Genomic DNA, 25,554 nt, shown 5'->3' on the forward strand with positions numbered 1-25,554 from the left:
TCTAGTCTGTTCCTGAAGGGACCCATGCTCCATGGCCTTGTGTGCTGGGTTGCAAATAGGAGGATGCTCTACTTCAGCAAAGCGTGTTCAGTTCTTTAATCAACCATCGCCGTGTCCGTAACCTTGCTTGTAACAGCCCTCAGAAATTACTACGCTTTGTCATCCATGCTAAACGTATTCAGCCTTGGAAAATAATGATGGGGAAGGTGTCTCTTGGTGGAAAAAGAGACAAGTTCTTTGGCTGGAAACGCCAGCTCCTGTGGTGATGCAAACCAGGTTCAAGGGCTGGTCAAATGCTGTGATTTGACTGTGCTCAAGCTCTGTTTTTTTTTTACTTTAGACTCATCTCTCGCTTTTAATTCAACTGTTGTATTTATAACTCTCGCTCTCTAATTACAGGTGATACGTTTCTTCCCGGGGAAGCTGGTCTGTGTGCGTGCTGCGGGGAAGCGGGATGCAGTTCCACTCGCTGCAGCTCCGATCAAGTGTGGAGTTCACCGAGGGGACAGCGAGCAGGATTCAGAAGGAGATGGGTGTCTCCTGTCCTCCCTAACTGCAATTGCCTCTTTCCTTATTTATAAGTGTAAGCAAACAGGTGCTAAAAGCTTTTTTCTCTTGTCCTCCTCCTTGTGTTGCACAGACTGTCTCCCGAGATCTCTCCTTGCAACGTGCTCTCTCCCTCCAAAGCTACTTCTGCGTTTCTTGGCATTTCTGCAAGGACTTGATTTATCTATTTGTCTTCCCATCTCCTTTGTTACAACTGGGGTTTGGGCAAAGGACCGGCTGGAGTCATCCTTGAGCTCTCTATGGGGGACGTGGGGTTTGGAGACTGCCTACTCACATCAAAAATGGCTTTTTTTTTTTTCATCTGAGTGCTATCTGGCATCCCCATTCAGGGCCACGTTTTGGACTTGTTGAAGGATTATGCTTTAACAAAGTCAGTACCCATGAATCTCTGCTTTGGTGCCCTTAGTTTGCGCATTCAATCCAGTTGCCTGGATGGATCCTGTGGGTATTGATTCGCCCTCAGAAGTACATGGCTTTGGGAACACGTTGCGTACGTCTTTACATGGCATGGTTCCTTAACCTTTCTGCTCCACAATAACCCAGAAAGCTTCATAAATTCCTTCAGGTGCTCATTCCAGCTGTTCCTGATGTGTTTTTAACCAGGCAGCTCCTAGTTGTGCTCTCTTGGACTGTCTGCTTTGCAGTAAAACAAAACCCCATCACTGATGCTGTCACTCGAGAAAAATGTATTCATTATTATTATTATTATTATTTTTAGGAAAGATGCAATCTCACCTCATGCATAAAATTAGTTTAATGAAACGGCAGGAATGGGAAGGAATATTGGCCTTCCTGTGCTTGTTTGCGGAGCAAGCGAACGATTTCTTTGCTCCCTCTCAAGCCATGGATGAGCCACGTGCCATTGAAACTGCTTCCTGTGGAAGACAGGAGTAGTGGGGAGAGGAGGACATAAATGAAAAACCTGATTGTTCTCCACACCCCCACTGTTCTTGTACCACCCTCTTCTGGTCTGTCTGAGCATGTCCAGCATCTCTCGATACCCTTTGCTTTGCTGTTGTCCTTACCCAGGTCTGCATGTGTCTGTTGATGTAGATGTAGATGTAGATTTTCGTGAGAGCTGGTAGGAACTTTGTATCCTGGGGAGCCCGTTGACCCACTCCACCAAAGTTTGAGAAGACAACTATTAATAGAATTAGAGTGAGAAAGGCCAAAGGATGGGTTGGATATAAGTGTGGGAAAGAGGCAATTAGAGGCCAACTGATTTTGTTTCCATCAATAGATGTGAACCAAGCTCGAGGTTCTGCATGTCTCCCCATTCCTTCCTTCCCTTGCAGTTTGTATGGGATGTTGACACTTTTTCCCCTTCTTCTTGGCTGTAGGAGATAGACGCTTTTTAAACTTCAAGGTGAGGGTTCTTTCAGGTCATCAAATCCTCTCTGGTGGCACCAGGGTGGTGAGAAACCCTAAAAGACTTTGAGATGGGCTGCATGCAGTCTTCTTTCTTTTGGATGCCAACCTCTGGCTCTCCGTCCTCCAACAACCTTACATCCTTGTGATGGCTTCCCAACATCTCCTCACCCTCGGGCTCCTGCAGCTCTCTGCTTACTCCAGTCGCTTTCCTCCCTCCAAGTTGTCTTTGGTCCCCGTCCATCTCTCAGCTTTCCTCTACAACTCCTCTTAAATTCGTCTCTCCACTGTGCTGCTCTTCGGAGATCTCCTTTCCATTCCCCACGCTTTCCTCTCATAACAGCCCAGGTACCTCCACACTGGTGTTTGACCCCAGCTCCTTCCCAGAGGAAGCAATCAGCACCTTCCTAGAACAGCAAATCACATGCACCACAGGAATGTGCTCAGATTTATGTCATACTGTTAAATACCATTGACTTCGCTGACCAACATCTACATTATGTCGCAGCGACAAAATCTCCCTGAAGCCTGGAAACAAGTGAAGACACCATGAAAGAGCACCTGGGTGTGAAAACAACTCCACTGGTGCACAAAAAGGTATATACAAATGTATTTTTAAGCCTGCTTTTCCTCTTTCTCCCTGTTGCCACGGCTTGGTCTTGCTGTAGAGCAGGCACGCGTTGGTGGCTGCTGGCGGTGCCCGGATGATGGAAGCATCGATCCAGCTTGCTGCCCGACCCTGTTTGACACAGCAATGTGCTGTGCTGCCAGCGTTAAGGTCATCTCTAGAGCTCCTCTAAGTCAGGATCACAGGCCAGATTGAATCAGAGGAAAACCTTAGAGCTTTTCCCAGAGCTCCTGCTCTCTGAGGGGGGATTCCCAGAGCACACAGGGATTTGTTAGTGACGTGGGATTTTGAGTAGAGCAGCCTTGGCTGGGAGATTTTATCTGTTTTTATAGCTAGCACAGGTGGGTTTTTCTGCGATAAAAGCTGTAAACACTAAAGAAGCCAGAACGCTTCTTCCTGGATTGTAATAATCCACTTCTAGCTCTGAATCACCCCAAAGGAATAGGGCTTGCTGCAAGTATGGCCCAGGTCAAGCTGTGTTTGTAGGAGATAAGAGGGTCAAGCCTGGAACCAGTTCCTTCAGAGGCGAGCTGGGCAAAGAGGGGGTGCTGCTGGTGTCCCAATGGGGGAGAAATTCAGGGAGAGCTGGCCCCTTAGTATACATCAGAGAATCCACCAATACCCATCCCTGATTTCTTGGGGAGAGTTTTCCTTGCTCTTGCAAAGAAAAGTGGACATTCCCTTGAAATACCTTTCAATGTGAGCTACCTGGTGCTGTTTTACTTGGCAGGAGCCCAGAGTTTTTCTCTCTCTCCCCTTTAAACTGGCTTTGATCGGAAGAACGCTTCCCCTAAACGTTCCCTAAAATGCTCTTGTTAAAATAGTGATGACCGCAGCACTTGGGCTTGGTGCATCCATCCCGTAAGGCAAACAAGCAGCCCAAGCTTAAATCCTGCACCAACTGTAAACCTTACATTTTTTAATTGGGAAATTGGTTTTAAATCCAAACCACTTTAAAAATCTAATTAATTTCCTTAAAAAAAAAAAAAAATAGGGAGAGTCTTTTTCTCTGTCATGCTCCAAAGGGCAAAAGAGAAGGAAATAATTCTTGGCTGTGTTTCTTCAGGGCGTCCTGTTGATAACCTGGATAATACGATTCTGATTTTGGCCTCGAGTCTGTTCCTGTGGACAATCGCATTTCTTCAAGGACCGAAGGCTGCACTGGTAATTCAGACCCGGAGGAGAATGTCTGTTTTAGTGGTAAGCTTTCATGGTTGGTTTTTGTTTTCTTAGCCATCAAAGGCTCTAGAAGCAGCTTTTATCCTCTTACCAGTGGCTGCTTTATAGAAGATAGCTGCGGGTATGCCAACCACAACCCAGGTTTCCTTGCTTTCCTTCCTTGCTTTCCTTCCTTGCTTTCCTTCCTTGCTTTCCTTCCTTGCTTTCCTTCCTTGCTTTCCTTCCTTGCTTTCCTTCCTTGCTTTCCTTCCTTGCTTTCCTTCCTTGCTTTCCTTCCTTGCTTTCCTTCCTTGCTTTCCTTCCTTGCTTTCCTTCCTTGCTTTCCTTCCTTGCTTTCCTTCCTTGCTTTCCTTCCTTGCTTTCCTTCCTTGCTTTCCTTCCTTGCTTTCCTTCCTTGCTTTCCTTCCTTGCTTTCCTTCCTTGCTTTCCTTCCTTGCTTTCCTTCCTTGCTTTCCTTCCTTGCTTTCCTTCCTTGCTTTCCTTCCTTGCTTTCCTTCCTTGCTTTCCTTCCTTGCTTTCCTTCCTTGCTTTCCTTCCTTGCTTTCCTTCCTTGCTTTCCTTCCTTGCTTTCCTTCCTTGCTTTCCTTCCTTGCTTTCCTTCCTTGCTTTCCTTCCTTGCTTTCCTTCCTTGCTTTCCTTCCTTGCTTTCCTTCCTTGCTTTCCTTCCTTGCTTTCCTTCCTTGCTTTCCTTCCTTGCTTTCCTTCCTTGCTTTCCTTCCTTGCTTTCCTTCCTTGCTTTCCTTCCTTGCTTTCCTTCCTTGCTTTCCTTCCTTGCTTTCCTTCCTTGCTTTCCTTCCTTGCTTTCCTTCCTTGCTTTCCTTCCTTGCTTTCCTTCCTTCACGTGTGTTTGCCATCTGCCCTGAAAAGAAAGATGAATTTGGAGAGGGGGCTGTGTGTACGTATCAAGTCCAAGATGTTTTGGCTTAGCAATCCATTTTCCATGCTTATTTAGGTAGCGATGCTTTTGCGTTTGGCTGGGGCTGTGGGATCTGCTTTGCCTATCAGATGCCTATAGGTCAAGTGCTCAAACCCTAACTCTTGAGTCCCAAAGTCCTTTTCTCTTAACCTTTATGATCTATCTTTTACCATGCTCGCTGCAGCAAGGAGTTCACCAGCCTTTCCCGACTTTTTCTCCAATCTTTGGCGTAGCTGCAGCTGATTTTGCTCTGGGGAAGAAAAGGAGATGGGTTGTTCTGCTTCTGTAGCTGCCCGAGGATGCAAACGTGTGTGTCCCGCGTGTCTTTTTCTTTGCAGAGGGGCTTCTTCCCCTCCCTGGTCTTGGTGAGGCATTTCTCCTGCAAGCCGAGGGATGCTGGAGCAGGGGAATGCCAGCAGACTCCTTCCCTCCATCCTTTCGTGCCCATCACGTACCTGCAGCCACCTTGGAGCTGGGCTTGTTTATAGAAACATTGTCAAGCAAAATTCTTTCCACCAAGAGGGACATTTTCAGCTACTCAGTCACCCTCAAACTGCGAAGACACGACACATCATCTGCATAAAATTAATTCATTTAGTTAAGGGAGGTGTTAATTAAGAGATCTCATTTATTGTGTTTCTGCAGACAGCTCTCGAGGGCCTTTTGAATTGTCAGCTCTGGTGACAGCAAAAGCTAATGGTGTCACCAGTTAATAGCGGAATGATTCACGCTGAGGGACAAAGTGGGAGATGGTGGAGGAGGACTGAAGGAGACATGGCAGGAGCTGGCAGCAGAGCCTCGGGAGCACCTTGGAAATGGCCTCAAGTTGCATCAGGAGAGGTTTAGATTGGATATTAGGAAAATTTCTTAGTGGAAATGGCTGTCGGGCATTGGAACAGGCTGCCCAGGGCAGTGATGAAGTCACCATCCTGGAGGGGTTGAACAGATGTGTAGATGAGGTTCTTAGGGACATGGGTTAGTGGTGGACTTGGCAGTGTTGGGTTCGTGCTTGGGCTTCGTGGTCTTAATGGTCTTTCCAACCCAAATGGTTTGGTGGTTTGCAGGGCAGAGCAGCTGGGTGCTCTGGGCACGTGCCGCCAAAAAAGCAGATCACAAGGACAGTCGGTTATTTTTAATTTGATCTGAACTGGAAAAGAATCTTTGATTTATTTCATATAATCAACTCTTTCTGCACACCGAGAGGTTAATTCTCTTTGGTTAATCAGGACATGTCAATGTGATAACCGTGTGTAGGAATGCAGGCCTAACACCAAACTTACGGGTTTATATTTAAAATCTCTTAGAAAATGGCGAATAGCCTTTATCTGATAGAATTACATGCTCCAGTACAGCTGTTTAGAGGCATCTCCTTCAGCAAAAGCTGTGTCTACACTTCTTTCCCCAATTTTTCTTTTCTCTTCCTTCTCATGATCTGTATCAAGTTGCTTTTGGAGGGAAATTGAAATACTCTTGATGCGGAAAATAGGCCAAAAGGAAAACAAAAACCCAAAGCATTCCAGGAGAAATGCTGGACTTGCTGAGCAGGTGGTTCTGCCTTCTCCTCATCAAAGACATTTTGTTTTTTCAGCTACACGATTTGTTAAATAAAGGCAGCATTGCTTGTGCTTAGTAAACCAGCCCCATGTCTTCTGGGCTTTCCTCCTTGTGTGTCCTCCAGTCTCACAAAGCTCGCTCTGTTTGCAAAGCCAAACTTCCAATTTCTGTCCCCAAAGAAGCGTGAGAGGCGGAGGGTGACGGGTGCCACAGCCGTTTTCCAGCAAAGGAGCCTCCTCCTGGGCTGTGGCGAGATGATTGAACAAGTTAGTATTCAGGGAGAATATGGGGCACCTATAGAAAAATATATGCCTGCTAGAAGATTATTGTAACCGTCTCTTGTTGCACATACTGAACTGGCAATTTTCTCCAGGTTGCTGATTTGTTTTTCTTTAACTAGCAGACATGTATTACTTCTTCCTTTTTAAAATGACTTTCAGTGATTTAAACCAGTGTAAACAGCCTCATATAGGCTACCATTACTTGAATCTTTATATATATATATTTTAAATTTGTTTTGAAGCATGTGTAGAATGGCAGCGGCCATGCAGCTTGGATGAGCCCCTGGCTGTGCCCCTGCCAAAGGGGATGAAGGTTTTGGGGGTAGTTTGCTGCTGTGATGAGCTCAGCATTGGTTTGTGTTGTGCTCAGCTGCTCGGGAGTGGTTTGAAAGAGAGAAAAGGCATTTTCTCAGGCAAACATTGTGGGGATTTCAGTGTGAAAGCATCACCAGGCTCCCATTGCGGCAACGGGACCTGTTCCCCCCTGAGTTAGCTCTTCCCTTGTGATGCTCTGCTGGAGACAGGCAGAAAAGGAAAATGTGGTGTGAGATGGAAGTTTCTTGTTCCTGATCTAACCCCAAAGCAATAGCCAGGCTTTCCTGTGATGGGAGCTGTAGGGTGAGGAGTTCTTTTCCCTTTGGGAAGAGTTTTTTCTGCCTGGGGATCGGCTCCTCCAAAGCCATGCAGGGTCTTATCAAGGCTTGGTGTGGATTCTCCGCTGGCTGCTACGGTTGCATCCCCAGGGCTGCCTTGCCTTGCAAACTGCTCTTGTACAGCACGGCCTCGGTTTGTGCAAGAGGAGCAGCAAAGCAGTGGCCTCGCTGGTATAAAAGATGGGAGATGGGTGGAAGGGAGCACAGATACAGCTCCCGACCTGCCCGGGAAGGATTATTGCTCTGCACGGAGCGGGAGCACCAGAGTCCTGAGGAAGGGGATGCTGGGGGAGCAGGAGACAGGATCATTGGGGATTCATTTAAACCGTGGTGTCGGATCCTATAAATCGGAGGGGCTTTTGCATATTTCCATATTTATATATGAAAATACCACCAAGTGGCTTAAAGGCAATTGAAATAAAAACAGGGCTGTCAGAGCTTGAAAAGTACCGGCAAATCTCTAACAGACCGTTTAATACGAAAGTATGGGCTCGGAAAAAAAGCTGCAAGCGGGCGGAGGATTTTTGCATGCAGACGCCTGGCCAGCCCCATGTTTGTGCCTCGGGTTAATCTGGGGAGGGTGTGGGGTGAAGGGACCTTTCAACCTGGTTCACATCACACAAGGAGAGTGCCGGAATGGATTCTGGGCTGCTGTGGTTTCCCTCGGGTGCTTTCTCACTGCCTTGTTGTGCTGTGATGGTTTGGGGGTGGGTGGGAAGCTGACCTCCATGGCTCCTTACCCCAAAGCTCCAGGCTGGGGAGGGCTGTACAGCTGAGCATCAGTGTTAGGGATACAGACGGGAGCACTGGTGTGACGGGGTGAAAGCATTTTCCATCCCACAGAGGCTGTATTTGGGTGCAGGCTGTTTCCCTTCCCGGTGGAGACTGTCTCCTTCCCTCTCCCATGAGTGTGCTCTTTTCCTTTCTGATCTTTGGTTATCGGTCAAAATGAGAATTCTCCAAGCCACTGGTCCGAATCACCCTCACTGACCTTCTGCCGGTTAGTGAGTCTCTTCCCATGGATTAATTTGAGGAAGCATTGCAGAGATTTACGCTGAGCAGGTACAGTGGCCCTCCAGGTTTGAAAACATGCTCCTTAAGTGACTCCAAACATCCTCGTGCTGGTTTTTGGATGCCTTTAGACCTTGTTCTCCTTGGCTGGGCTTGGATTACCTGGTCAGTGCTCAACTCTTTCTGCTCTCCCCGAGTCAGCCCTGAATGTCAGTGCAACATACTGTAGCTCTTAGGTCTGGCCTCCACTTTTGTACACACCAAACACCTCTAAAGAGAAGCTCCAGCTTTCTTGATGCAAGGACAAGAGTGAGCCTCCCCCTTCTCTGTCATTCAGGGCTTTTTTCTCCCCCTCTTCAGCTGCAAACTGGGGGCTACTGCCACATCTTCACTTCTGAAGTCTCCAAATCAAAAGGAAATAATTAGCAGAGGACGAGAAAGCTTGGACAACAACAAGCTGTCAAGAAGGAGAAGGTGCTAATGTGGCTGTCATCCCTCTTCCCTCCTGAGCGCTCCCCAGAGGTGGGAGCCTGGGTGCTCAGTCTCCGATGGAGGAGAGGAGAGAACGCCCCTGCTCGGCGTTGCTCGCCCGTCGGCCGTGGCTGTCTCCAAACATCAGCTCTCATCTCGTGAAGACACATCTTGCTCCCAGGCCGGTTCCTTCTGCTGTCCCCTGCTGCGTGGTCGGGAGGGATTTGCTGCATGGGCAGCTTGGACATCGACGGCTGCGACTTCCCCAGCGCAAGTGCTTTCAGCTTTTATCCGCTAACGTGGATGCCTGAAATCGATTTGTATCCTAAAAGTGCCTATTTCTCTTCATTACAGAGAGACAGGCATGCAGAATGAGGAGCTCAGATGTAGGTGTCTGCAGTTATTAAGTTAAGCAAGACGAATCCCGGTGTCAGCACTTCCCTTGGCGTTGCTCAGGGGTTTGCTCCTTCTCCCGCAGGACTCCTCGTGGTGACTTTGGCACAGGGTGACATTCTTGGGAGCCTTGAAACTTGCTTGATATGTTCTGCCTGAGGTACGGCATCGCCTCACAGGAGGAGGCAGACTCTGAGGCTGTATTTCTGCAGTGGTCCTGCACTGTGCCTTCCTCCTGTATAGCTCTTTGCCACAGGACGTATTTTTTTAATACTATTCAAAGAGAAAAAAGCGGGGTATTGGCTTTTCATGGTCCTGTGCCTCTGAGAAAGTGATGAACAAAACCTCGACTGTGTGACTGTTTCCAGTGACAAAATACACCTCAGTTATTCCTCGCGTGTTTTTGGGCTGAGGACCAAGCTCTCCCTGTTTGCAGGTGCTTCTTGCAAGTGTCCTTCCTTCGCCTTGATGAGAGCAAACAGCATGTGTAATTGCATCTCTAAGGGATCTTCAACTAGACGTTTCTCCCTGATTTATCTTTAATGTTGCTGTCGGCTGAGGTGCTTTGGGATGATTCTGCGTTGTCAGGCTGGAAGATGAGATTCCATGGAGATCTTCTCTCTTTCTCTCCCCCGTCCCTCATCCCTGCTATGGTGATGCTACTATAATGGGACACACTGGGCCACTTAACCCTGCAGGAGGACAACACTCCGGTTCCCTTGTCACCCCTTCCCTCTGTGGTCCCAGCCTCTGGCCACCAGTGTGCAGAGGCTGTTTCCACCTGTGCAGAAGAGGCCACGGTTTGAAGGAGGGACCCAGATTCTGGGGTGCAAGGAGCAGTGGCCCCACAGGGCATGGCCAGCTCAGGTCATTGCTACCACCTATTGCTGGGTGGGGAGAAGAAGCAGGGCTTAGCTGCACAAATCCAGAGGTGCAAACATCTGGGGAGCTTTGTTCAAAGTTGACACAGAGGTTGGGTGTAAATCTCCCCAAAGCTGTGAGCTCTGTAGTGGGCCTGTTGCTCTCCATTGCCCTGCTCCATCAGGGACTTTCTCCTGGCTGGTGCCACCAGCCATGGACATCACAGGAGGCAGGTTTTAAGGCTGGCAGTGAATTACTAGGGGGTTTTTGGAGGCCAGGGCTTGTTAAACTCTTAAATGAACTCTTACACACTTCAACCTTGGTCTTCTTGCTGCTGGCAAGCCTTGGCTATGCAGAGGAGACTTCACCTGGCCAAGGAGAGCCCAAGCATGGGCGAAGCTCCCAACAGCTGGGGCAGAGGGAGCACCAGCTCAGCCTTCAGCAAGACTTTTGCCTGTTGATTTTGAAGAAAAAAGGGGAATTTTTGCCAGTAACCGTGGGCTAAAGTACCCTGTAAGGGTGTACAGTGCAGTGGCAGTGCTTTCTCCAGACAGACAATTCATTCCTTGGTCTGTTCTTGGGCTCCGTCCATCACATTTATGGTAGCATCTCTCACCTCCTGGTGGGGATTGCTCCCACCTCCTGCTGCCCATCTCCCCACAGTCCCTTGCCATATCCTGCAGGACCCACTGCTTCTTCCTCTACTTGGCATTAGAGGGCACTCAAAGGAAACCTTCCCTCCCACCCTGCTCGCCAGGCTCTGCAGGCTGCCGACCACACCTGGAGCAGAGAACTGACCCCAAAATGAGACCCAGCCACAGCTTTACCCTTTGCCTTCGCCCTTACCGCTTTGTTTTGGGTTTCTGGCCATGCCTTTGCCGGTCAAAGCCACTCAGAGTTTTGTCTCTGACATTTGGAAAGCAGCATCTGTGGCGCTGATAAACACCACGCGGTTTCTCCCCCGCCTCGCCCTCCGTCTCCTCCTAATTGACATCTCTGAATCTTGTCTCCGTTTGACAAATCAGGCTACTTATTATAAGTGATGACATGTATAAATATTGCAGGCATTCGTTTTACATCTGGATACCCTGATAATAAAAGCTAGCAGAATCTCTTCCTGCCTGCCTTGCATAGCAATTACTACCAAAGGGTTTTCTCCTCCATCACCGGAGCGGGATGTGGAGAGCGAATTGTGTCTGTGACAGCAAGATTTCCCTCTTGCATCGGGGAAACGTGGTTTTGGGCAGTTAAATGACTTCTCTTTTCTAGATTAATGCAGTAGCACAGTGAAACCACGCAAGCTGTGGGGGTCTTGCAGGAGCCCTTTTGCTTTTGAAATTCGGGGGCTGGGTGGACCCAAAATTCTGGGTTTGGTGGACCTTGGTGTCTGGGGTGGCCACGACGGGTGGCAGCGGGTGCCATACTGGTCATGGGTGCAGTTTCCACTCGTGGGTGCTGTCCCTGTGCCTGGGTGCTGTGGGAGCCCAGAGCCGGGCTCTGCTCCTGCATCCTGGGCTGAGGCTGTCAAATAGCAGGGTATTATTTTTAGCCTGATTTCCCGAGGAAAAGCAGCTTATGCGATTGTACTGTCTGTCAGCGCTTTTCCTCCCACCAGCCTCCTCTCCACGAGTTTTGAACCCCTTGTCAAATTTATCAGGAGGGACCGAAAGCTCCCCAGACGTGACGTTCCTGCACGTTCCCCTGCAAATGAACGGCTGGAGGCACCTTCCCGAAGGACCAGGTTGGGGCACAGCATCCAGGGGCAGGAGGAGATGCTGGGGAAGGTGCGAGACGGAAGGCTGGGAATGGCCTCTCCGCTGAAGGCTTGATATCTCAAATACAGATATTAAGCTTTCATGCCTTAATTAAAGTTAATTTCTGGGAGAGGCATTTTTATTACAAAAGATTTCTGCAGCTCAGGCGTGTCCACACCATCTGCTTGGGGCTGCAGGAGGCAAAGCCCTCGACCCTGCTGGCAGCAGGGACGCTGCGAGGAGCAGCCACTCTCAGGAGGACAAGCTCAACACATAAACCTCTCTTCTTTCCCCCATCCACTTATTATTGACAGTAATTTATCCATTTTTATAAGAGCCAAGTGCTGCTGCGGGCAGGGGACGGTGCAGAGCGTGATCTCCTATAACTTTCCTTGGCGTGGCTTCCCCAATGGCTAATAGTGAGGTTGAACAGATTGTTCTTCACAGGGCTATCGCTGTCTCCGTTGTCCAGCTATTTATTTTCGTTAAGCTTTCAGGGAGGTAACGGTTTGCGATTCCTACCCTGTGACAAAACTGGATGGAAGATATTAAACAGTGGCTTAACTGAGGCAGATGTGTGTGCATGCACAGGAGCTCCCGTTTCTTAGGAAACTAGTCTTAATAAGAGACAGCTCTTATTAATGCTTGCTTACTCTTTCGGTTGGGGTGTTTGCCACGAGTGAAATTTTTATGGGAAATCTTAAATGAAACAATGGTGCTGATAAGCTGTAATCAAAACCAGGGAGGGAAGGGACCTACTTCTTTCCCATCCCACAACCCTTCCTGAGATTGCGAAAGAAGCTCTTTTTCTTACTTCAGGATAAATCCAAGATACTCTTAAAAATTATTATTACTTTTCTTTTTTTTTTTTTTTTTTTTTAAACTGACGCCGAGAGTGAAACTCCCAGGATTGGTTTGTGAATGGGGATGTTGGACACAGAGAGGTACAAATCCCTGCTTTGAAGAGCTTGACTGAGCCATCTGCGCCCCTGGACAGTGCCCAATGTACCACGTTATTTGTACTTTGTAAAGCTTTTTTCCTTATTCTTTCTTCCTTTTTAAATCTTATCATTTTTTTTTTAGCTGCTGACAACCCCACAATGATGCTGAAAAACCTCTGGCCTGGGTAAATAAGTTCATCATTTGAAATGGCCTTTCTTCTCTCTCCCTGTGAGATCTTGGGTTTGCGAGTTGACGTTCTTGGATTAAACCCGTTTTGTCTCAATTTCTGCCTGTCCTTACTCACAGTGGAGTGAGTGGATTTTGCCCATAAACACACAAGTTGCTGCGTAAACCTGAGTAATTCTCCGCTTAGAGGCCTTTGCTGCTGTCTTCTCCCTCAAATGGCCAACGGAATTTTGAGGCTTATTGCCTCGTATTTTGATGTAAAACCTGACCCTGGCTCCTGGTTTACTCAAGAGGGATCCAGATGTACTCGGAATGTGCCTGGGATTCCTTGTGAAATGTTCACCTGCTTAAAGAAATCTTTTAAAAAAGCCCCATTTATTAAGAATAAAGAAAAAAGAAGGAAGAGCCCTTTTTACCACTTAATGCAGCGATGGATTTTTTGCATGTGTGTGCAAACTTTAGATAAAAGGGGCAGAACTTCTAATTATATTACCTAGGGAGGCTTAATAATGTTTGCCCAAAGTATCTTGTCATGAAAATTCACCAGAGTAAATTCAGTTTAATTTCCACCCAAATCCCTTCGCTTCATTCCTTCCTGCTTTGCAAAGACCCTTGCAAAGGAGAAACTGTGATTTTTGGGTTCCTTCAAAGGCGATTTTTGCATTTGGAGAGGGCTGGTGAAGATGTGGGTTTGGAGATGCTGTGTTGCACAACCTCCCATTCTAGCAGGACTTAAGACCAGCTTATATTCCATCTGTTCCTCAGCGGTTTGGTTTTTGAGATACTTATTGATACCTGTATTCTTGTAAAATCTTCCAGGAATGAATGAGAGGTACTTAACTCCGGACTAAACTGGGCTGGCTCAGCTGCAAAGGACCAGCACTCCCCAAATGAGTAAGCCTTAAATTAGTCTGGTTTGGACCTGGGTAAGAAAATAAAACCCAGGAGGGTTATTTCCGAGCATCTGTAAGAAGCGAGGCCCAGAAGCCCTTAAATGAGGCTGTCTCAGGCCCTGGCTCTTATGATAGCAAATAGTAATTAGCCAACCTAAATGTGCTGATGAGTGTTTTATATCTGCTCTCTCCAACCTCACCACAGTACTGGGGATGCAATCTCAGAGATGTTCTTCATTAGCAGTTAATAGGTTTTTCTCTCTTGGAACTACTCGGAGTTGTAGATGCCATTTTATAATGGGTGTTGTCTCGGTGGCTGTTGAAGGGCAGCTCAGCCACACAGCTGGGGCTTCTGTGTCATCTCCACCAAATTCCCATCCTTGCCCCTGCTTTTTTAAACCTGCCCTTGGCTTTTGTGCCATTGAACGTCATTCCATGTCTGTTTATCTGGTTCTCAGAGTCATCATTTCCTTCCAAATGATGCCAAAACTCATTGTTTTGGGTTGTTTTGCCTCCTAAGCAGTGAGTTTGATGAGCGTTGGTCCCCGGTTGTTAAGGAGATGTTGAATGTGAGTGGTGACCGAACAGTCTGCTCAGCAAAACCCCTCCAGACTGCCTCCTTTTTTGGTATTATCTATTGCAATCTTGCTTTTTAGGCAAAGCTTTTCTTTGCTTCATAATTCTTATTGCAATGTTCTCTTCCTGCAGCTTAACTAATCATTTGCCCGTGTGACAAAGCATCAAATGCTTTTCTGAAGTCCAGATGGTCAAGCTCTCTCACAAAAGACAAAAAATTGGCTTTTGTCTAAAAAAAAAAAAAAAAGCTGTTATCTCCCAGAAAAATATATTTACCAGGCTTTCCTGATGGAATCCATCTGCATGAGATGCAGTTTGCGTTTTACCCATTTTCATATGTTTTGTCTTGGCGTTGTTTCTCGAGCAGAGATGCTGCTTGGCCGGCCTGAGCAACCTGTAGCTGCCTGAATCGCACCCTCCCGCCCCAGTCTTAAATATTCTCTCTCCTCTAATCTCATATCCTCCTTCCCTCCTGCTCCCCCTGCCTTGTTAGATTAGTCTAAAATAATCTGCGGAGAAAAAAGTCTCTGGGAAGCCAGGCAGTGCCGCTGAAGTGATTATTTCCACTACAGTAAAGGTTGAAAACCGGTTACAATTATCACTCCTGGTTTTACATGCTAACAGGATTTGCCTTTGGGGGATTAAGCAAACTATTCTGTCAGGCAGGTGAGTGTTTTGTTTTGCTCCTTTGAACCGTCCTTTCTCAGGCTGCTGGGGAGTTAGCAGGGGAAGATGAAGGATGCCGAGCTGTATCCGAAGCGTGGATCATGTTTGAACTCTTTCAGGCGATACAGCAGTGAGGGAAATTAAACTTGGATGTTTCAAGAAAATAGAAATAAGGAGACTCAAATCCGGACTGTACATTGAGAGGAGGATGAAGCTTTCAGGCTGGCACCATGTGGCTTCTCAAGGACTTTGCTCAAAGGACAGCATAGCCTCCCGCCAGAAACTTAGGGGATGGAGCTACTGCCTCCAATGGATGTCTTTGTACAAAGTGCATGGTGCCACAAGAGCCAAGGTCCTTGGTAATGGGAAAATGCAGCTAATTAGGGCAGTAGACCATCACAGACAAGCAGCCTTCAGCTCGCCACCTACTTTGTCAGTGCAGAAGACATCAAAAACTGGATGGATGGGTTTAATTTACAAGGTCACAGCTGGGTTCCACTGGACAGAAACAGCCCCAAATGGGACCAGACCAGGGCCTTGAAGGGAAAGAGGAAACTCTGAGGCCAGTCATGATTTTGGGGAAAAATAACCAGAAAAATGATCTAAAGCTTTTATGGGAGATCGGGCTGATTTAGCCAGTGAGCAGCACAATAAGCTTTTGTTACAGAAGATGGTCCTGCGCCACAGAACTCGGGTCCATTTCCACATCTCAACCGTACAAAATCAGGAGATTTCACTTGTGCGTTGCTCTAGGTTTCTCTGAGAAGGTAAAGACCTTGTGGGCCCTAAAGGGTTGCGTTCTGCAAATGTCCACCCTCCTAAGTACAAAGCATCCTCTCTGTCCTTCCTGCCTGAGCCAGGACTACCTTAAACACCCCCAGGGAACCAGCCCTGTCACCCCTGTGCGGCTGGTGTAGGGGGAAGGCGGGACCAGAAACCGGCTTTCTGTTGGCTCTGTGGGGAGGCTGTAGCTTTAGGAGATGATTGCAATGAAACAAATCCCTGGTGAATTAATTGAAAGGGTCAATGTCTGTAGTTAATCAGTTAAAATTGCCTATAGTTACCCAGCTGTGTCTTTCATGTCTGTGAGGCAGGAGCCATCTAATATGTAGACTGGGTTTCTTTGGCAGTGGTTTTTCAGTGGACACATGGACAAGTATGTTTTTGACACTTATCTGGGTTTTATCTGAGATCTAATTTTGCCTTTATTGCCCCTTGCTGTGTTGTTGGTGTATTTTTTTTTTTTGTCAGTTAGGTGGTGGTTGGAATAACTTGACTTAATGACATGTTTTCAGCCCTGGTTTCAGTGATGACAGTTATTAACGGTTTCACGATAAGAAACAGGTGTTTCAGCATGGCCCATCAGGCAGAAGAAGAACAATGCCTCCCCAATGTCATTGTTCATGATGTATTCAATGACTGCTAGTTTTTTTTAATGAAGATTTTATTCAGCCTCATAGGTAGCATTTGCTATTTAGCATGCAGGCTTTGGGCAAGCTAGTGGAGTGGAAAACCTTTTAATTTCTTTTTAATGCAAACATGGATCTTGCAAGACCTTGTCAAGTGATTGGAATGGGCGTGGGCTCTTGCTGATGTCTCTCAGCATCACTTGATGATCCCCTGCAAGAAAATCCTGGGGACATTTTCTGGGAAATGTGGTTCAAAGGACAGGTCAAAGCCTGAAGGGATCAGGGTGGTTCTCCTGGCTACCTCTGTTTTGCAATGAGGAGGAGCCACACTTGGGATGCTTTGGGCAGAAAACATCATTAGGATCTTAGTGGCTTTGCAGCAGTTCCCGGGCTCTGCTGCCACTTGCCATGGATGGGTGGGTAAGGAGCGATGGCTTTGATATATCAAATACCCTGGGTAGCTCTGCAGACAAGGTACAAACATCGACCACTTGCCCTCAGTATGAGGAAGGGTTTGCTGCTCTTTTTGCTTGGTTAAGACCTTGCACCATGCATTTCTGCTTCTCCTTTCCTGTTCGTGGTCTGCCGTATATACATGTTGGGTATCCCTTGAGGGATAAATTTCTGTGTCTTTCACCTTCCCAGAAGGAAACTCCATAGGAAGAAGGAAGAGACAGAGCCTTCAGCATTTGGAGGGCTGCCTGAAGAATGTGGCAGTGGACATCTTCTCTTCTTCCTCATCCTCTGAGGATGCTGTGGTCCAGCTCTGCGAGGTAGGGCCATGCACTCCTGACCTTGCTGGAGTGGCTCTATGAGCCTTGAAAACAGGACTGCGACATTTACAGCCTTCATTTTGTACCACAACTTATGGGTTCATTCCGCAATCTATTTATTGCCCAGTGATGTTGGATGTCACAAAAGGGTGGATCAGCACAAGGTTTCCCCAAAAGTGCTTGATAAAGGCCCCTTGGCCTTCAGCGAGGCAGCGCTGCCTCCCACCCCAGTCCTACTGCTCGGGCTTTCTAGAAAAGAGGGAAAAAAAGAGATTAATTGGTGATAAATAATGCATTTTGTTCCTATCTAAAGGTTGTTTGATCTCCATAGTCTTCATTCCTCCAGTGACAGGGAGCTGAGTGTTAATAGCTATTTGTCACCCATTGAGGTGCTTAAACAGCCTGAGCAGAGCTGTGCTCAGCTAACACAGCCGTGCCACAGGCAGGGCTTCCCATTATTCCTTTCTTTACAAAAATTAACAAAAAGAATATTCCTGTTCTCCTGTGGTGACTTTTCATAGCAATTTCTCAAAGTGAAACAATTAATGAACATTAAACATCCTTTTTCTGGGAAAGCAGCAATCAGGAGAGAAGACACAGTAGCCCTCTAAAACCTCCCTGTATGTATATGCACACAGAGCCCCTTCAAGGCTGGATAGAATTGGAAGTGATAGTTACCAGTATAATATTTAAATGAGTGTTAATTACCATAAACCGTTTGGATTTTAATGTCTCCTTCTCTACAGTCTGTAAATCAGGGCTGGAATGAACTTGTGAGCTTGGATTGGTGTTGTGGATAAGAAGGACTGTTTTTTTATACTGTAATTTAGCTGCCTGATTTCCATCAATGTTAATGGGAGCAATGGGGCCAAACCCTGGTCGCCATGGGTGACAGCCCTGCCCCAAGCTTGTCCTCACTTTCCCATCCCAGCTCCCCACCTGCAGAGGTTTCTCAAGGAGGATGCTGAGGTCGCATATTAGATGCCAAAACAACTGGGGTTTGGATCTGGATGGAGGGACATCTTGCTGTCAGTGTGAGGTAGCAGCTCATATGTATTTTACTGGGTACTAAGAGTATGTTTTATAGGGTTTTAGCCTCCAAACCGTGAGTGTTGTAGTTCCGCGGTACATGGTTTGCTGGTACCCACATCTGCACCCTTCATCTCCTGTCCTCCCTCCTTCCACCCTGAGCTGCAACCCAAAGCAGAGGACAAGGAACTTTGCACAAAGCTGCTGGAGATCAGAAGATCTTCAGGTACCTTCTGATACCTCTCCAGCCCGTCTTGTCCTTTCCCTTTGCCCCCCTCTCTGTGGGGACGCACTTTGCCTTGCAAAGTGTTCTCATTATAAATGCATCAGCCTTTACCGGTGTCACACGCGCAGCATTCATTTAGCCCTCCAAGCTCGATTACATCTGAGGATGTCTTGGAGTAATTAAGTAATATTAGAACATTTTCTTTTCTATTTTTTTTCCCCCCTTCCCTTAATGCAGCTTTCAAAGCACAAGCCTCAGTTCTCACCCACTGGAGCCCACTTCTCTGAGGCTCTGAATTCTCCCTAATGTACCTCTCCTTGAATGAAGGCTAATTACATTTCTGAAAGATGTCATTAGTGTCATATTCATGCTGGGTTTGGGAGAGCTGGCGTGCAGCAGGGAGCGCTCCCTTAGGTGTCTTTCAGCTTCACCACGTGAGGAGTGAGGTTCAAACCGGCTGGGCTTTTGGACAGCAAAGGGGAGCTCAGCCGGCAAAGCAAGAGATGCATTGGGCTTTGTTGTGAGCAATCTCTTGCCTTGGATGTTTTGCATCCTTCATCTCCAGAACTCATCGTAGTTTGCAAATATTAACTAATTAAGCCTCTCAGAGCTCCAGTGAGATAAATAATTGCTATGCTAACGTCTGGCATTATACCTGCTCTCTTCTCCAAGTATCAGGCAGTGCTGTTCGCTATAGAGGAATAAAGAAACAAATCTTAAGCATACAAAAAGACAAGCGATACTTTTGGATTATCCAGCCATCTAAACTGCTGGCTGGTGGCCAGAAACCTGGAGCTACTGCGACAGGTACCTGTGGCATTGCTTTCGAAGCCTACGGTCCACGTTCCTTCCTCTTCTGTCTCTATAAACCCAAACGAACCTTCCTTAGAGGGAAGAGAAACCAGACTTTGTGTATTTAGGTAGCCCATTGTTCGCATCACCGATGGGATGTTGGTTCCCAAGGAAACAAAAAGAAAATGGTGGTCACACATTATTATTTCTTTTCCTCTCCCTGCGTGGTTACAAGGACAAGGTTCTGGTTTTGCACTGTCACAGATCTCCGGTTCAGCCCAGCGTGAGGTGGCCACCAGGCTCCCACAGGTGAGCGTTGCTTTCAGGAGGTATTAGATGCTCATAAAGAGAAGTCACGTATAATTTAGGGTAAAACTGCCATGAAAATGCTTGTTCATGTTGTACCACGTAGCATTTTGTTGTCCTGGAGAGACGCATTAGCTGTTTTTGCTGCCTCTGAAAGACATCACCTATCCCAGGCGGTCCCTGACCATCGTGGTCCCCTCTGCCTGCCTGGCTATTTGGGGTCCTGCTATAAGCAGAGCCGGGACAGGGACACTGCTGCTGTGACCCAGGCTCACTGCAGATCAAAGCAGGGCGATAAGGGATGCTGCAGCCCAGCCCGCTGTGCAAACAGCAGGACATGTAATCGGCACTATTACTTCCCACTTCCTTCTTCAATGAGCACTTGATTTCATTCTGCTGTATGACCCTAATATCGGGGTACCTCCTTGACCCCTGTATGGAAGGGTGCGTTGAAGTCTAGGATATCCCACAAGCTTTTTTGGCTTTGTTTGTTTGATTTTTTTTCTCTGCAAATAGATTTTTAGCCAAAACAATAGGCAGGAAATGTAAAGACGACTTTTTATCAGGGACTGTTATAACAGGACAAGGGCTGATGGTTTTATACTGGAGGGGAGATTCAGGCTAGATGTGAGGATCCTGTTGGGCGCTCTTGGGCTGTTTTGGGCTCTGTCAGGCTCTGTTGAGCCCTGTCGGTCTCTGCTGGGCTCTGTGGGGCTTTGTCGGGCTCTGTTGAGCTCTGTCAAGCCCTTTTGGGCTCTCAGTCTCTGTTGAGCCCTTGTTGCGCTCTGTTGGGCTTTCTCGGGCTCTGTTGAGCCCTGTCACCCTCTGTCAAGCCCTTTTGGGCTCTGTTGGTCTCTGTCAAGCCCTGTCACCTGGTCCCCCTTGTCTCTCCTCTCTGCGTGCCACCAGGAGCCCCGATGATCCCAGAACAGGCCTGTATGTGACTCTGCTTTGAAGGGACAGTCAGGCAGACCAGCTTTTCTTTTTCATGCACCAGTGTGAAATTAAAGGAATTTTGGAAAAAAAGCCTGGACTAGCAAAGCTGAGCTTCCTTGGGAAATGTTGTATGGAGATGCTAATTGTTTGAGGTTTGGGAATCCCAGGCTTTCTCATGGCGGGTACAGAAACCAGGGTTGTACCAGTCTGGTAGATAGGAGAGTCCTAACCCAGTTCATTTCTGCCTGCTGAAATAAGCCCAGGGAGCTGCATTTGCTCTGGCCCTGGCTGGTCCCATCTGTGGTGAGCTGGCAGGGCTTTTATGTCAGCCCAAACACACTTTAAAACCTCTGGTTTTCTGCTTATTGCTAGCTGTGTAATTCCAAAGCCGTCCTAGTGAAGACAGAACCCTGTTGCTGATCCAGCTACTCCTGGTAAAATATTCTCTATCCAAAGGAGTCCCCTGACTTTAATATGAGCATTTCATGTTATTTGACTGTATGAATGAGAGGCAAATTTTGGAAAGACTCTTGTAATTAGCTGCTGGCCAGACCTGTGTGTGTTCTCACGAGTGTCCTAGGTCAGGGAACCTCATCTCTCCGTAGTCATCTAAGGTTGAGGCAGGAGAAGTTGAAAGGTAAACAAGACAACTTTTCAGAGTGTATTTATACCACTTGAGCTCACCCATACTCTAATGTCACATTTTGCAGATTACAGAACCTAGTAATTACAGCTAATAAGTCCAAAATGTGTAATTACCCTGTAAGCACTTTGAGCTAGGAGGCAGAAATAAGCACGGTCGTTACACACTCGTTAGGTGATCTATCGCTTTCCCTGATCAGCACTCAAATCCAGGAGCGGCAGAAAGCACAGCACTTGTTTCGCCAGCCTCCATCCCCACCAGCACTGGGTGAAGGGAGGAAACCGGCTCATTTCTCTGCATGCATTGCAGCCAAAACAGCTCCAAAATTCAGTTTTCTTTCCTTAAGAGAGACAATTCCTGATCAGATTTTCAGATCTGGAGTGGGAGGCTCTTGAGGGGAGGTTGTGTTTGTTTTTATTTCCCACTACTTTGCTTTCCTTCCTAATTAAAGTAGCTCTTTTGTCAGCCCCTGAATTTCTTTACCCCTCCACTTTTCCCAAAGAGGCTTCTTAACGTTTCCTGCCTCTAATCAATACACAATTTATATGCAATAACTTTGTCCAGAGAATAGGGAAGCAGCTATCAGGGTTTCTCCTGTAATTCTGCTGCGCTGTAGCCATTGACTGAAGGTCAATGCAAGTTTGACCGTGACTGATTTTTACTGTCTTCGGGCAGCCTGTCAGCAAAATGCAAGCTTTGTAAAAGCTCGCCTCGATGCACGCTGTAACAGATAGCGCTGTGCGACCTGCCGAGCGCACCGTGCAGCCGGCGTCCTCGGTGATGCTGCGTGCGGTGGAGCTTCACCTTACGCTTGCGCAACCCTTTCTGGTGGACGGAGGGGACCCCAGGCCTCTGTGGGGTGTGATGGACATCCCGACAGATGCTATTTTCCCTGATTATATGGGTAGTGGGTGCTTTGATAGCAGGAGAAGCTGGTGGCGGCTCAGCGTGCGAGGAGAAGAGCTCCGATTGGCACCCCTGGGGATGGCGAGACAATTCTGCAGAGAGGACCTTGCATGGGGGAGCAAGCGCCTCATTTAACCTGCTGCCCAGTGAGGCTTGTGCTCATCTGCCTCCTGTCACTTGAGATCCAGCTGTACTGGTACGGCTCCCACCAGGAAGGGGACAGGAAGGGCAGGAGAAGACATTAGCAAGGACCAGAAAGAGTCTCCGTCCTTAGAAATTAAACTTTGAGAGATGGATGTCATCTTCTGTCATCCCTAATTCCCCCTTGGGCATTGCCTGGGAGGAGTGGATATGCCCAGTGGGAATGACCCCTCCACACTGTTTTTGGGTGTCTCGCAGTGGTGGGATCAGCTGGGGACACTCTGGCTGACATGCTTAACAAGCAGGGAGGCACAGACTCGTGGCCATTTGGCATCTTATTAATCACATTTAATGCGTAGGTTGCTTTAGCGTTGATCATTTTAAAATTCCCCGTCGGAAAGGTTACCTGTATAATTATAGGTATAAATCTCAGGGACGTTCTTGCCAAAACAAATGGAGCATCTCAGGCCAGGGATGAACCCAAAGAAACCGTCAAAAGAAAAAGATTCCTAGTGATGGACCAGGAAATCTGCACCCAGCACAGGGCTGGGAAGAGCTGTGGAGCTTGAGAGATAAACACAGCATTTGGATAGTTGGGAAGAGTTCCTGCAGTCGTCCTGATTTGTACAAAAGCAAGAGCCTATCGATCGCCAGGCTCTGGGCATGAAGCGATGGTCATCGGTGGTAAAATTGGGAAAGGCTCCAAATCTGCCTGGCCTGCTGCTGACTCCAGCAAAATCCAGGCTCACGTCGCAGTCAGGGCTGGTGTTGGCAGCATTTCTCAACACTGCCTATATGCTTGGGTTTGGGTTTTTTTTTTTTGACCTTTGAGATGCACAGGCTGAATGAAAAGTCTGTCACAACATCTTGAATTTCACACGGCTGTTGGCGCCTCCGCTGCGATACTACGGAAAACCAGCCTCACGCCCTTTCTCCTCTTCGAATAACAGGTGCCTCCTGATCAGAGCAGGTCTCAGATGGACGCAGATGTTCACATGCCTTGTCTTCTGAAGGCACGTTTGTCCACCTCGGCCCTTTCTGGAGCAGACGGTAGGTGAGCAATTGGAAGCAGAGACGCTGATCTGGGTTTTTGGTCTGTGCCTGCGCTCAGCACGCAGAAGGATTAGTCACGGTTCACACTGCCATAATAAATTAAGGTGCAAGGACAACAGTATATTTGGAGTAAAATATTCTGTATTAGCGGTTAGAAGAAATATTAAACACTGCAGTATTCTGGATTGCTAATTGCAGGATGCGCTAATTGCAAAGCAAGCAATGCAGGCTCTTATATAAACTCCAGTGCCCCATAGCTTACATTATGAATAGCAAGAAGAGTACATGGGACATCATTTTGATGAAACCAAGACAAACATCTAAAAACACTTAAAATACTTGTCTGAAACCATCCTTGTGTCTCTGTAGTATCCCAGTTAATCACAGTCCTCTCTAAAAGCACTGCCTGGCTTTTGTCTTCTACACTTATGTTAGTTGCTTCCAACTTTCTCATCAGCCTCATCTATAAATTCAGACTGCTCTTAAATAAGACTGGTGCCACACAAAACCACTTCTCCCATCCCTGTGCACTGTCTAACGATTATCCCCTTATCCCGTTATATAACTGAATCAAGCCTGACACTTAAAGCACTCCCTGAGGGAAGTTATTGAATTTAACAGGGCTGAAACCAACAGGGTTCTACAGAAATGCTCTAAAAACCTGTGCGAGATAATGGAAAACAATATCCTTTCTATAAGTTTCTGCACCATCCTATAAAATTTTATGGCAAGCATGAAATTCTTTGGGATGTTTTTTGCCTGTAAAGGCTAATTATGAGTAAATTTACCCTGGTACTCTTATTGCTGAGCCCCAAAAACTCAGTGGATGCAGCTATCCTGCTTTTCCTTTGCCTGGCAGGAGGATGCTTTGGCTCCACTCCTTAGCAGTTCCTTCTCATTTTGATTTCAATCTTGTCTAATCCAGCCCTGTGATACAAAGTTCTGCCATGATTTCCTCCTTAACCAGCTTTTTCCTGCAATCCCTCACCTTCCCACAGCTCCCATAGCATCGGCTGCTTGGCCAAGAGAGGCACACGAAATAAGAGACGTTGTGACACAGAAATATGGCAAAGACAACAGTTCTCCAAGCTTTGCCAATCCCTCTCCAGGCTCCCAACCCAGGGAAAACCAACAACCAAACACAACAGCTTAGGCCCTCAGCTCTCAGGAATAAATGCTTTCTGTTGGACAAGGAGGATTATGGAGCCTCCAAAGCTTTGACGCTACAAGGGATTTTGTATTACCTTGCTTAATAATTCTCCCAGGAGCCTGTGCAAACATTCTCTTGAATGAAAACTACCCAGCTACTTCGCTGGTATTTGCAATTCCTTTTGTTCGCACCGACTTTTTCTTGCTGAGATTGCTCACACAAAGGGCGAATAAATATTCAAAGTACTCATGCCTGAAATGCTCCTGCCAATGTTATGAAATGCTCTTTTTATTATTTTTCTCGGTGCATTCAAACAATTTCAATTGATGAGCCTTGAAAGAAGCTCCTGTGTGTAAGGGGAAGGTGACTCAGTAAGGGAAAAGAGGATCGCATGATGGCATTAATGTCATTACCTACTCACCCAAGTTAGTGCCTAGAGGACGTCCAGATATTAATCGAGAAGCTGAAATGGGTTCATTTAACACTCTTTGCACAAACAGTAAATGTTTCATCCCATTGACTTGTTTGTATGTGTGTTTTGTTTTGTGTTCTTTAACAAGAGGAGGGGAAAGAGGAAAAAAAGAAAGATGAAGCCATAATACTCGCTGTAAATAATTCAGCTCTATTCTCTTCTTCAGAGAAATGGATGCGGTGCCTGCATTTGAAGACGTGGTTCAAACTGTACCCTCCTCTCTCCCAGGTGGACCTTAAAGTCGGCATTCAGCTCAGCGTGATGTGATCAGAGGTGACGCGGCATTGTTCTTGGGACAAGGTAGGTAAAACTGAGCTGGAAAGGAATGTGGAAATTCAGGGTTTGGCACAGCTGAAGGGCCTCGGTGGGAGGGATGGGGCTTCCTGGGCTAAGGGAGGCAGATGTGGCTCTTTGCATCGTTGGTACTGATTCGTCTCTGGTTTAGTCCTAAGCTTTCTCTCCCAGTAGCTTAAACTGAGAAGAGCAGAACTGGCTAAAGAGCCCCAGGGACTGGTCCCAAACCCATAACACCAGTCTGCATCCTTTTCTGCTGGTGGAGCCGTGTCCCAGGCTACTCAAAGTCTCCTGCCTAATTGATGTCAACCATTTCTCATCATCCACCCCATGCAAACACCCTCAGTGGGGCCAGCTGCCTGAAGCCACCTCGGCAGCACTGCCGTGGAAATACTCACTGCGTGGAAAAAGATATTAAGGTTTTTTTCTCTTTAAGCAGTAGAAATAAAGTCAGTTCCGTTTCTGGAATTACTTTTAAAATAACTCTTAGTCAAAGTATTCTCACACAAAGCATTCTGGACTATA

General features: G+C 47.1%; 1 long non-coding RNA gene across 1 annotated transcript; it reads left to right on the forward strand.

The window, feature by feature from the left end:
* Nucleotides 1-403: 403 nt before the first annotated feature.
* On the forward strand, nt 404-25,029 carry LOC139828484 (uncharacterized). The gene is made up of 6 exons (XR_011740159.1): nt 404-583; nt 2,444-2,532; nt 3,630-3,763; nt 16,954-17,081; nt 23,011-23,110; nt 24,902-25,029. It is a non-coding gene; the product is annotated as an uncharacterized lncRNA (long non-coding RNA).
* The last annotated feature ends 525 nt before the right edge of the window (nt 25,030-25,554 follow it).

The sequence above is a fragment of the Patagioenas fasciata genome, chromosome 8 (genome assembly GCF_037038585.1).
Source record: "Patagioenas fasciata isolate bPatFas1 chromosome 8, bPatFas1.hap1, whole genome shotgun sequence".
NCBI classification, from domain to species: domain Eukaryota; kingdom Metazoa; phylum Chordata; class Aves; order Columbiformes; family Columbidae; genus Patagioenas; species Patagioenas fasciata.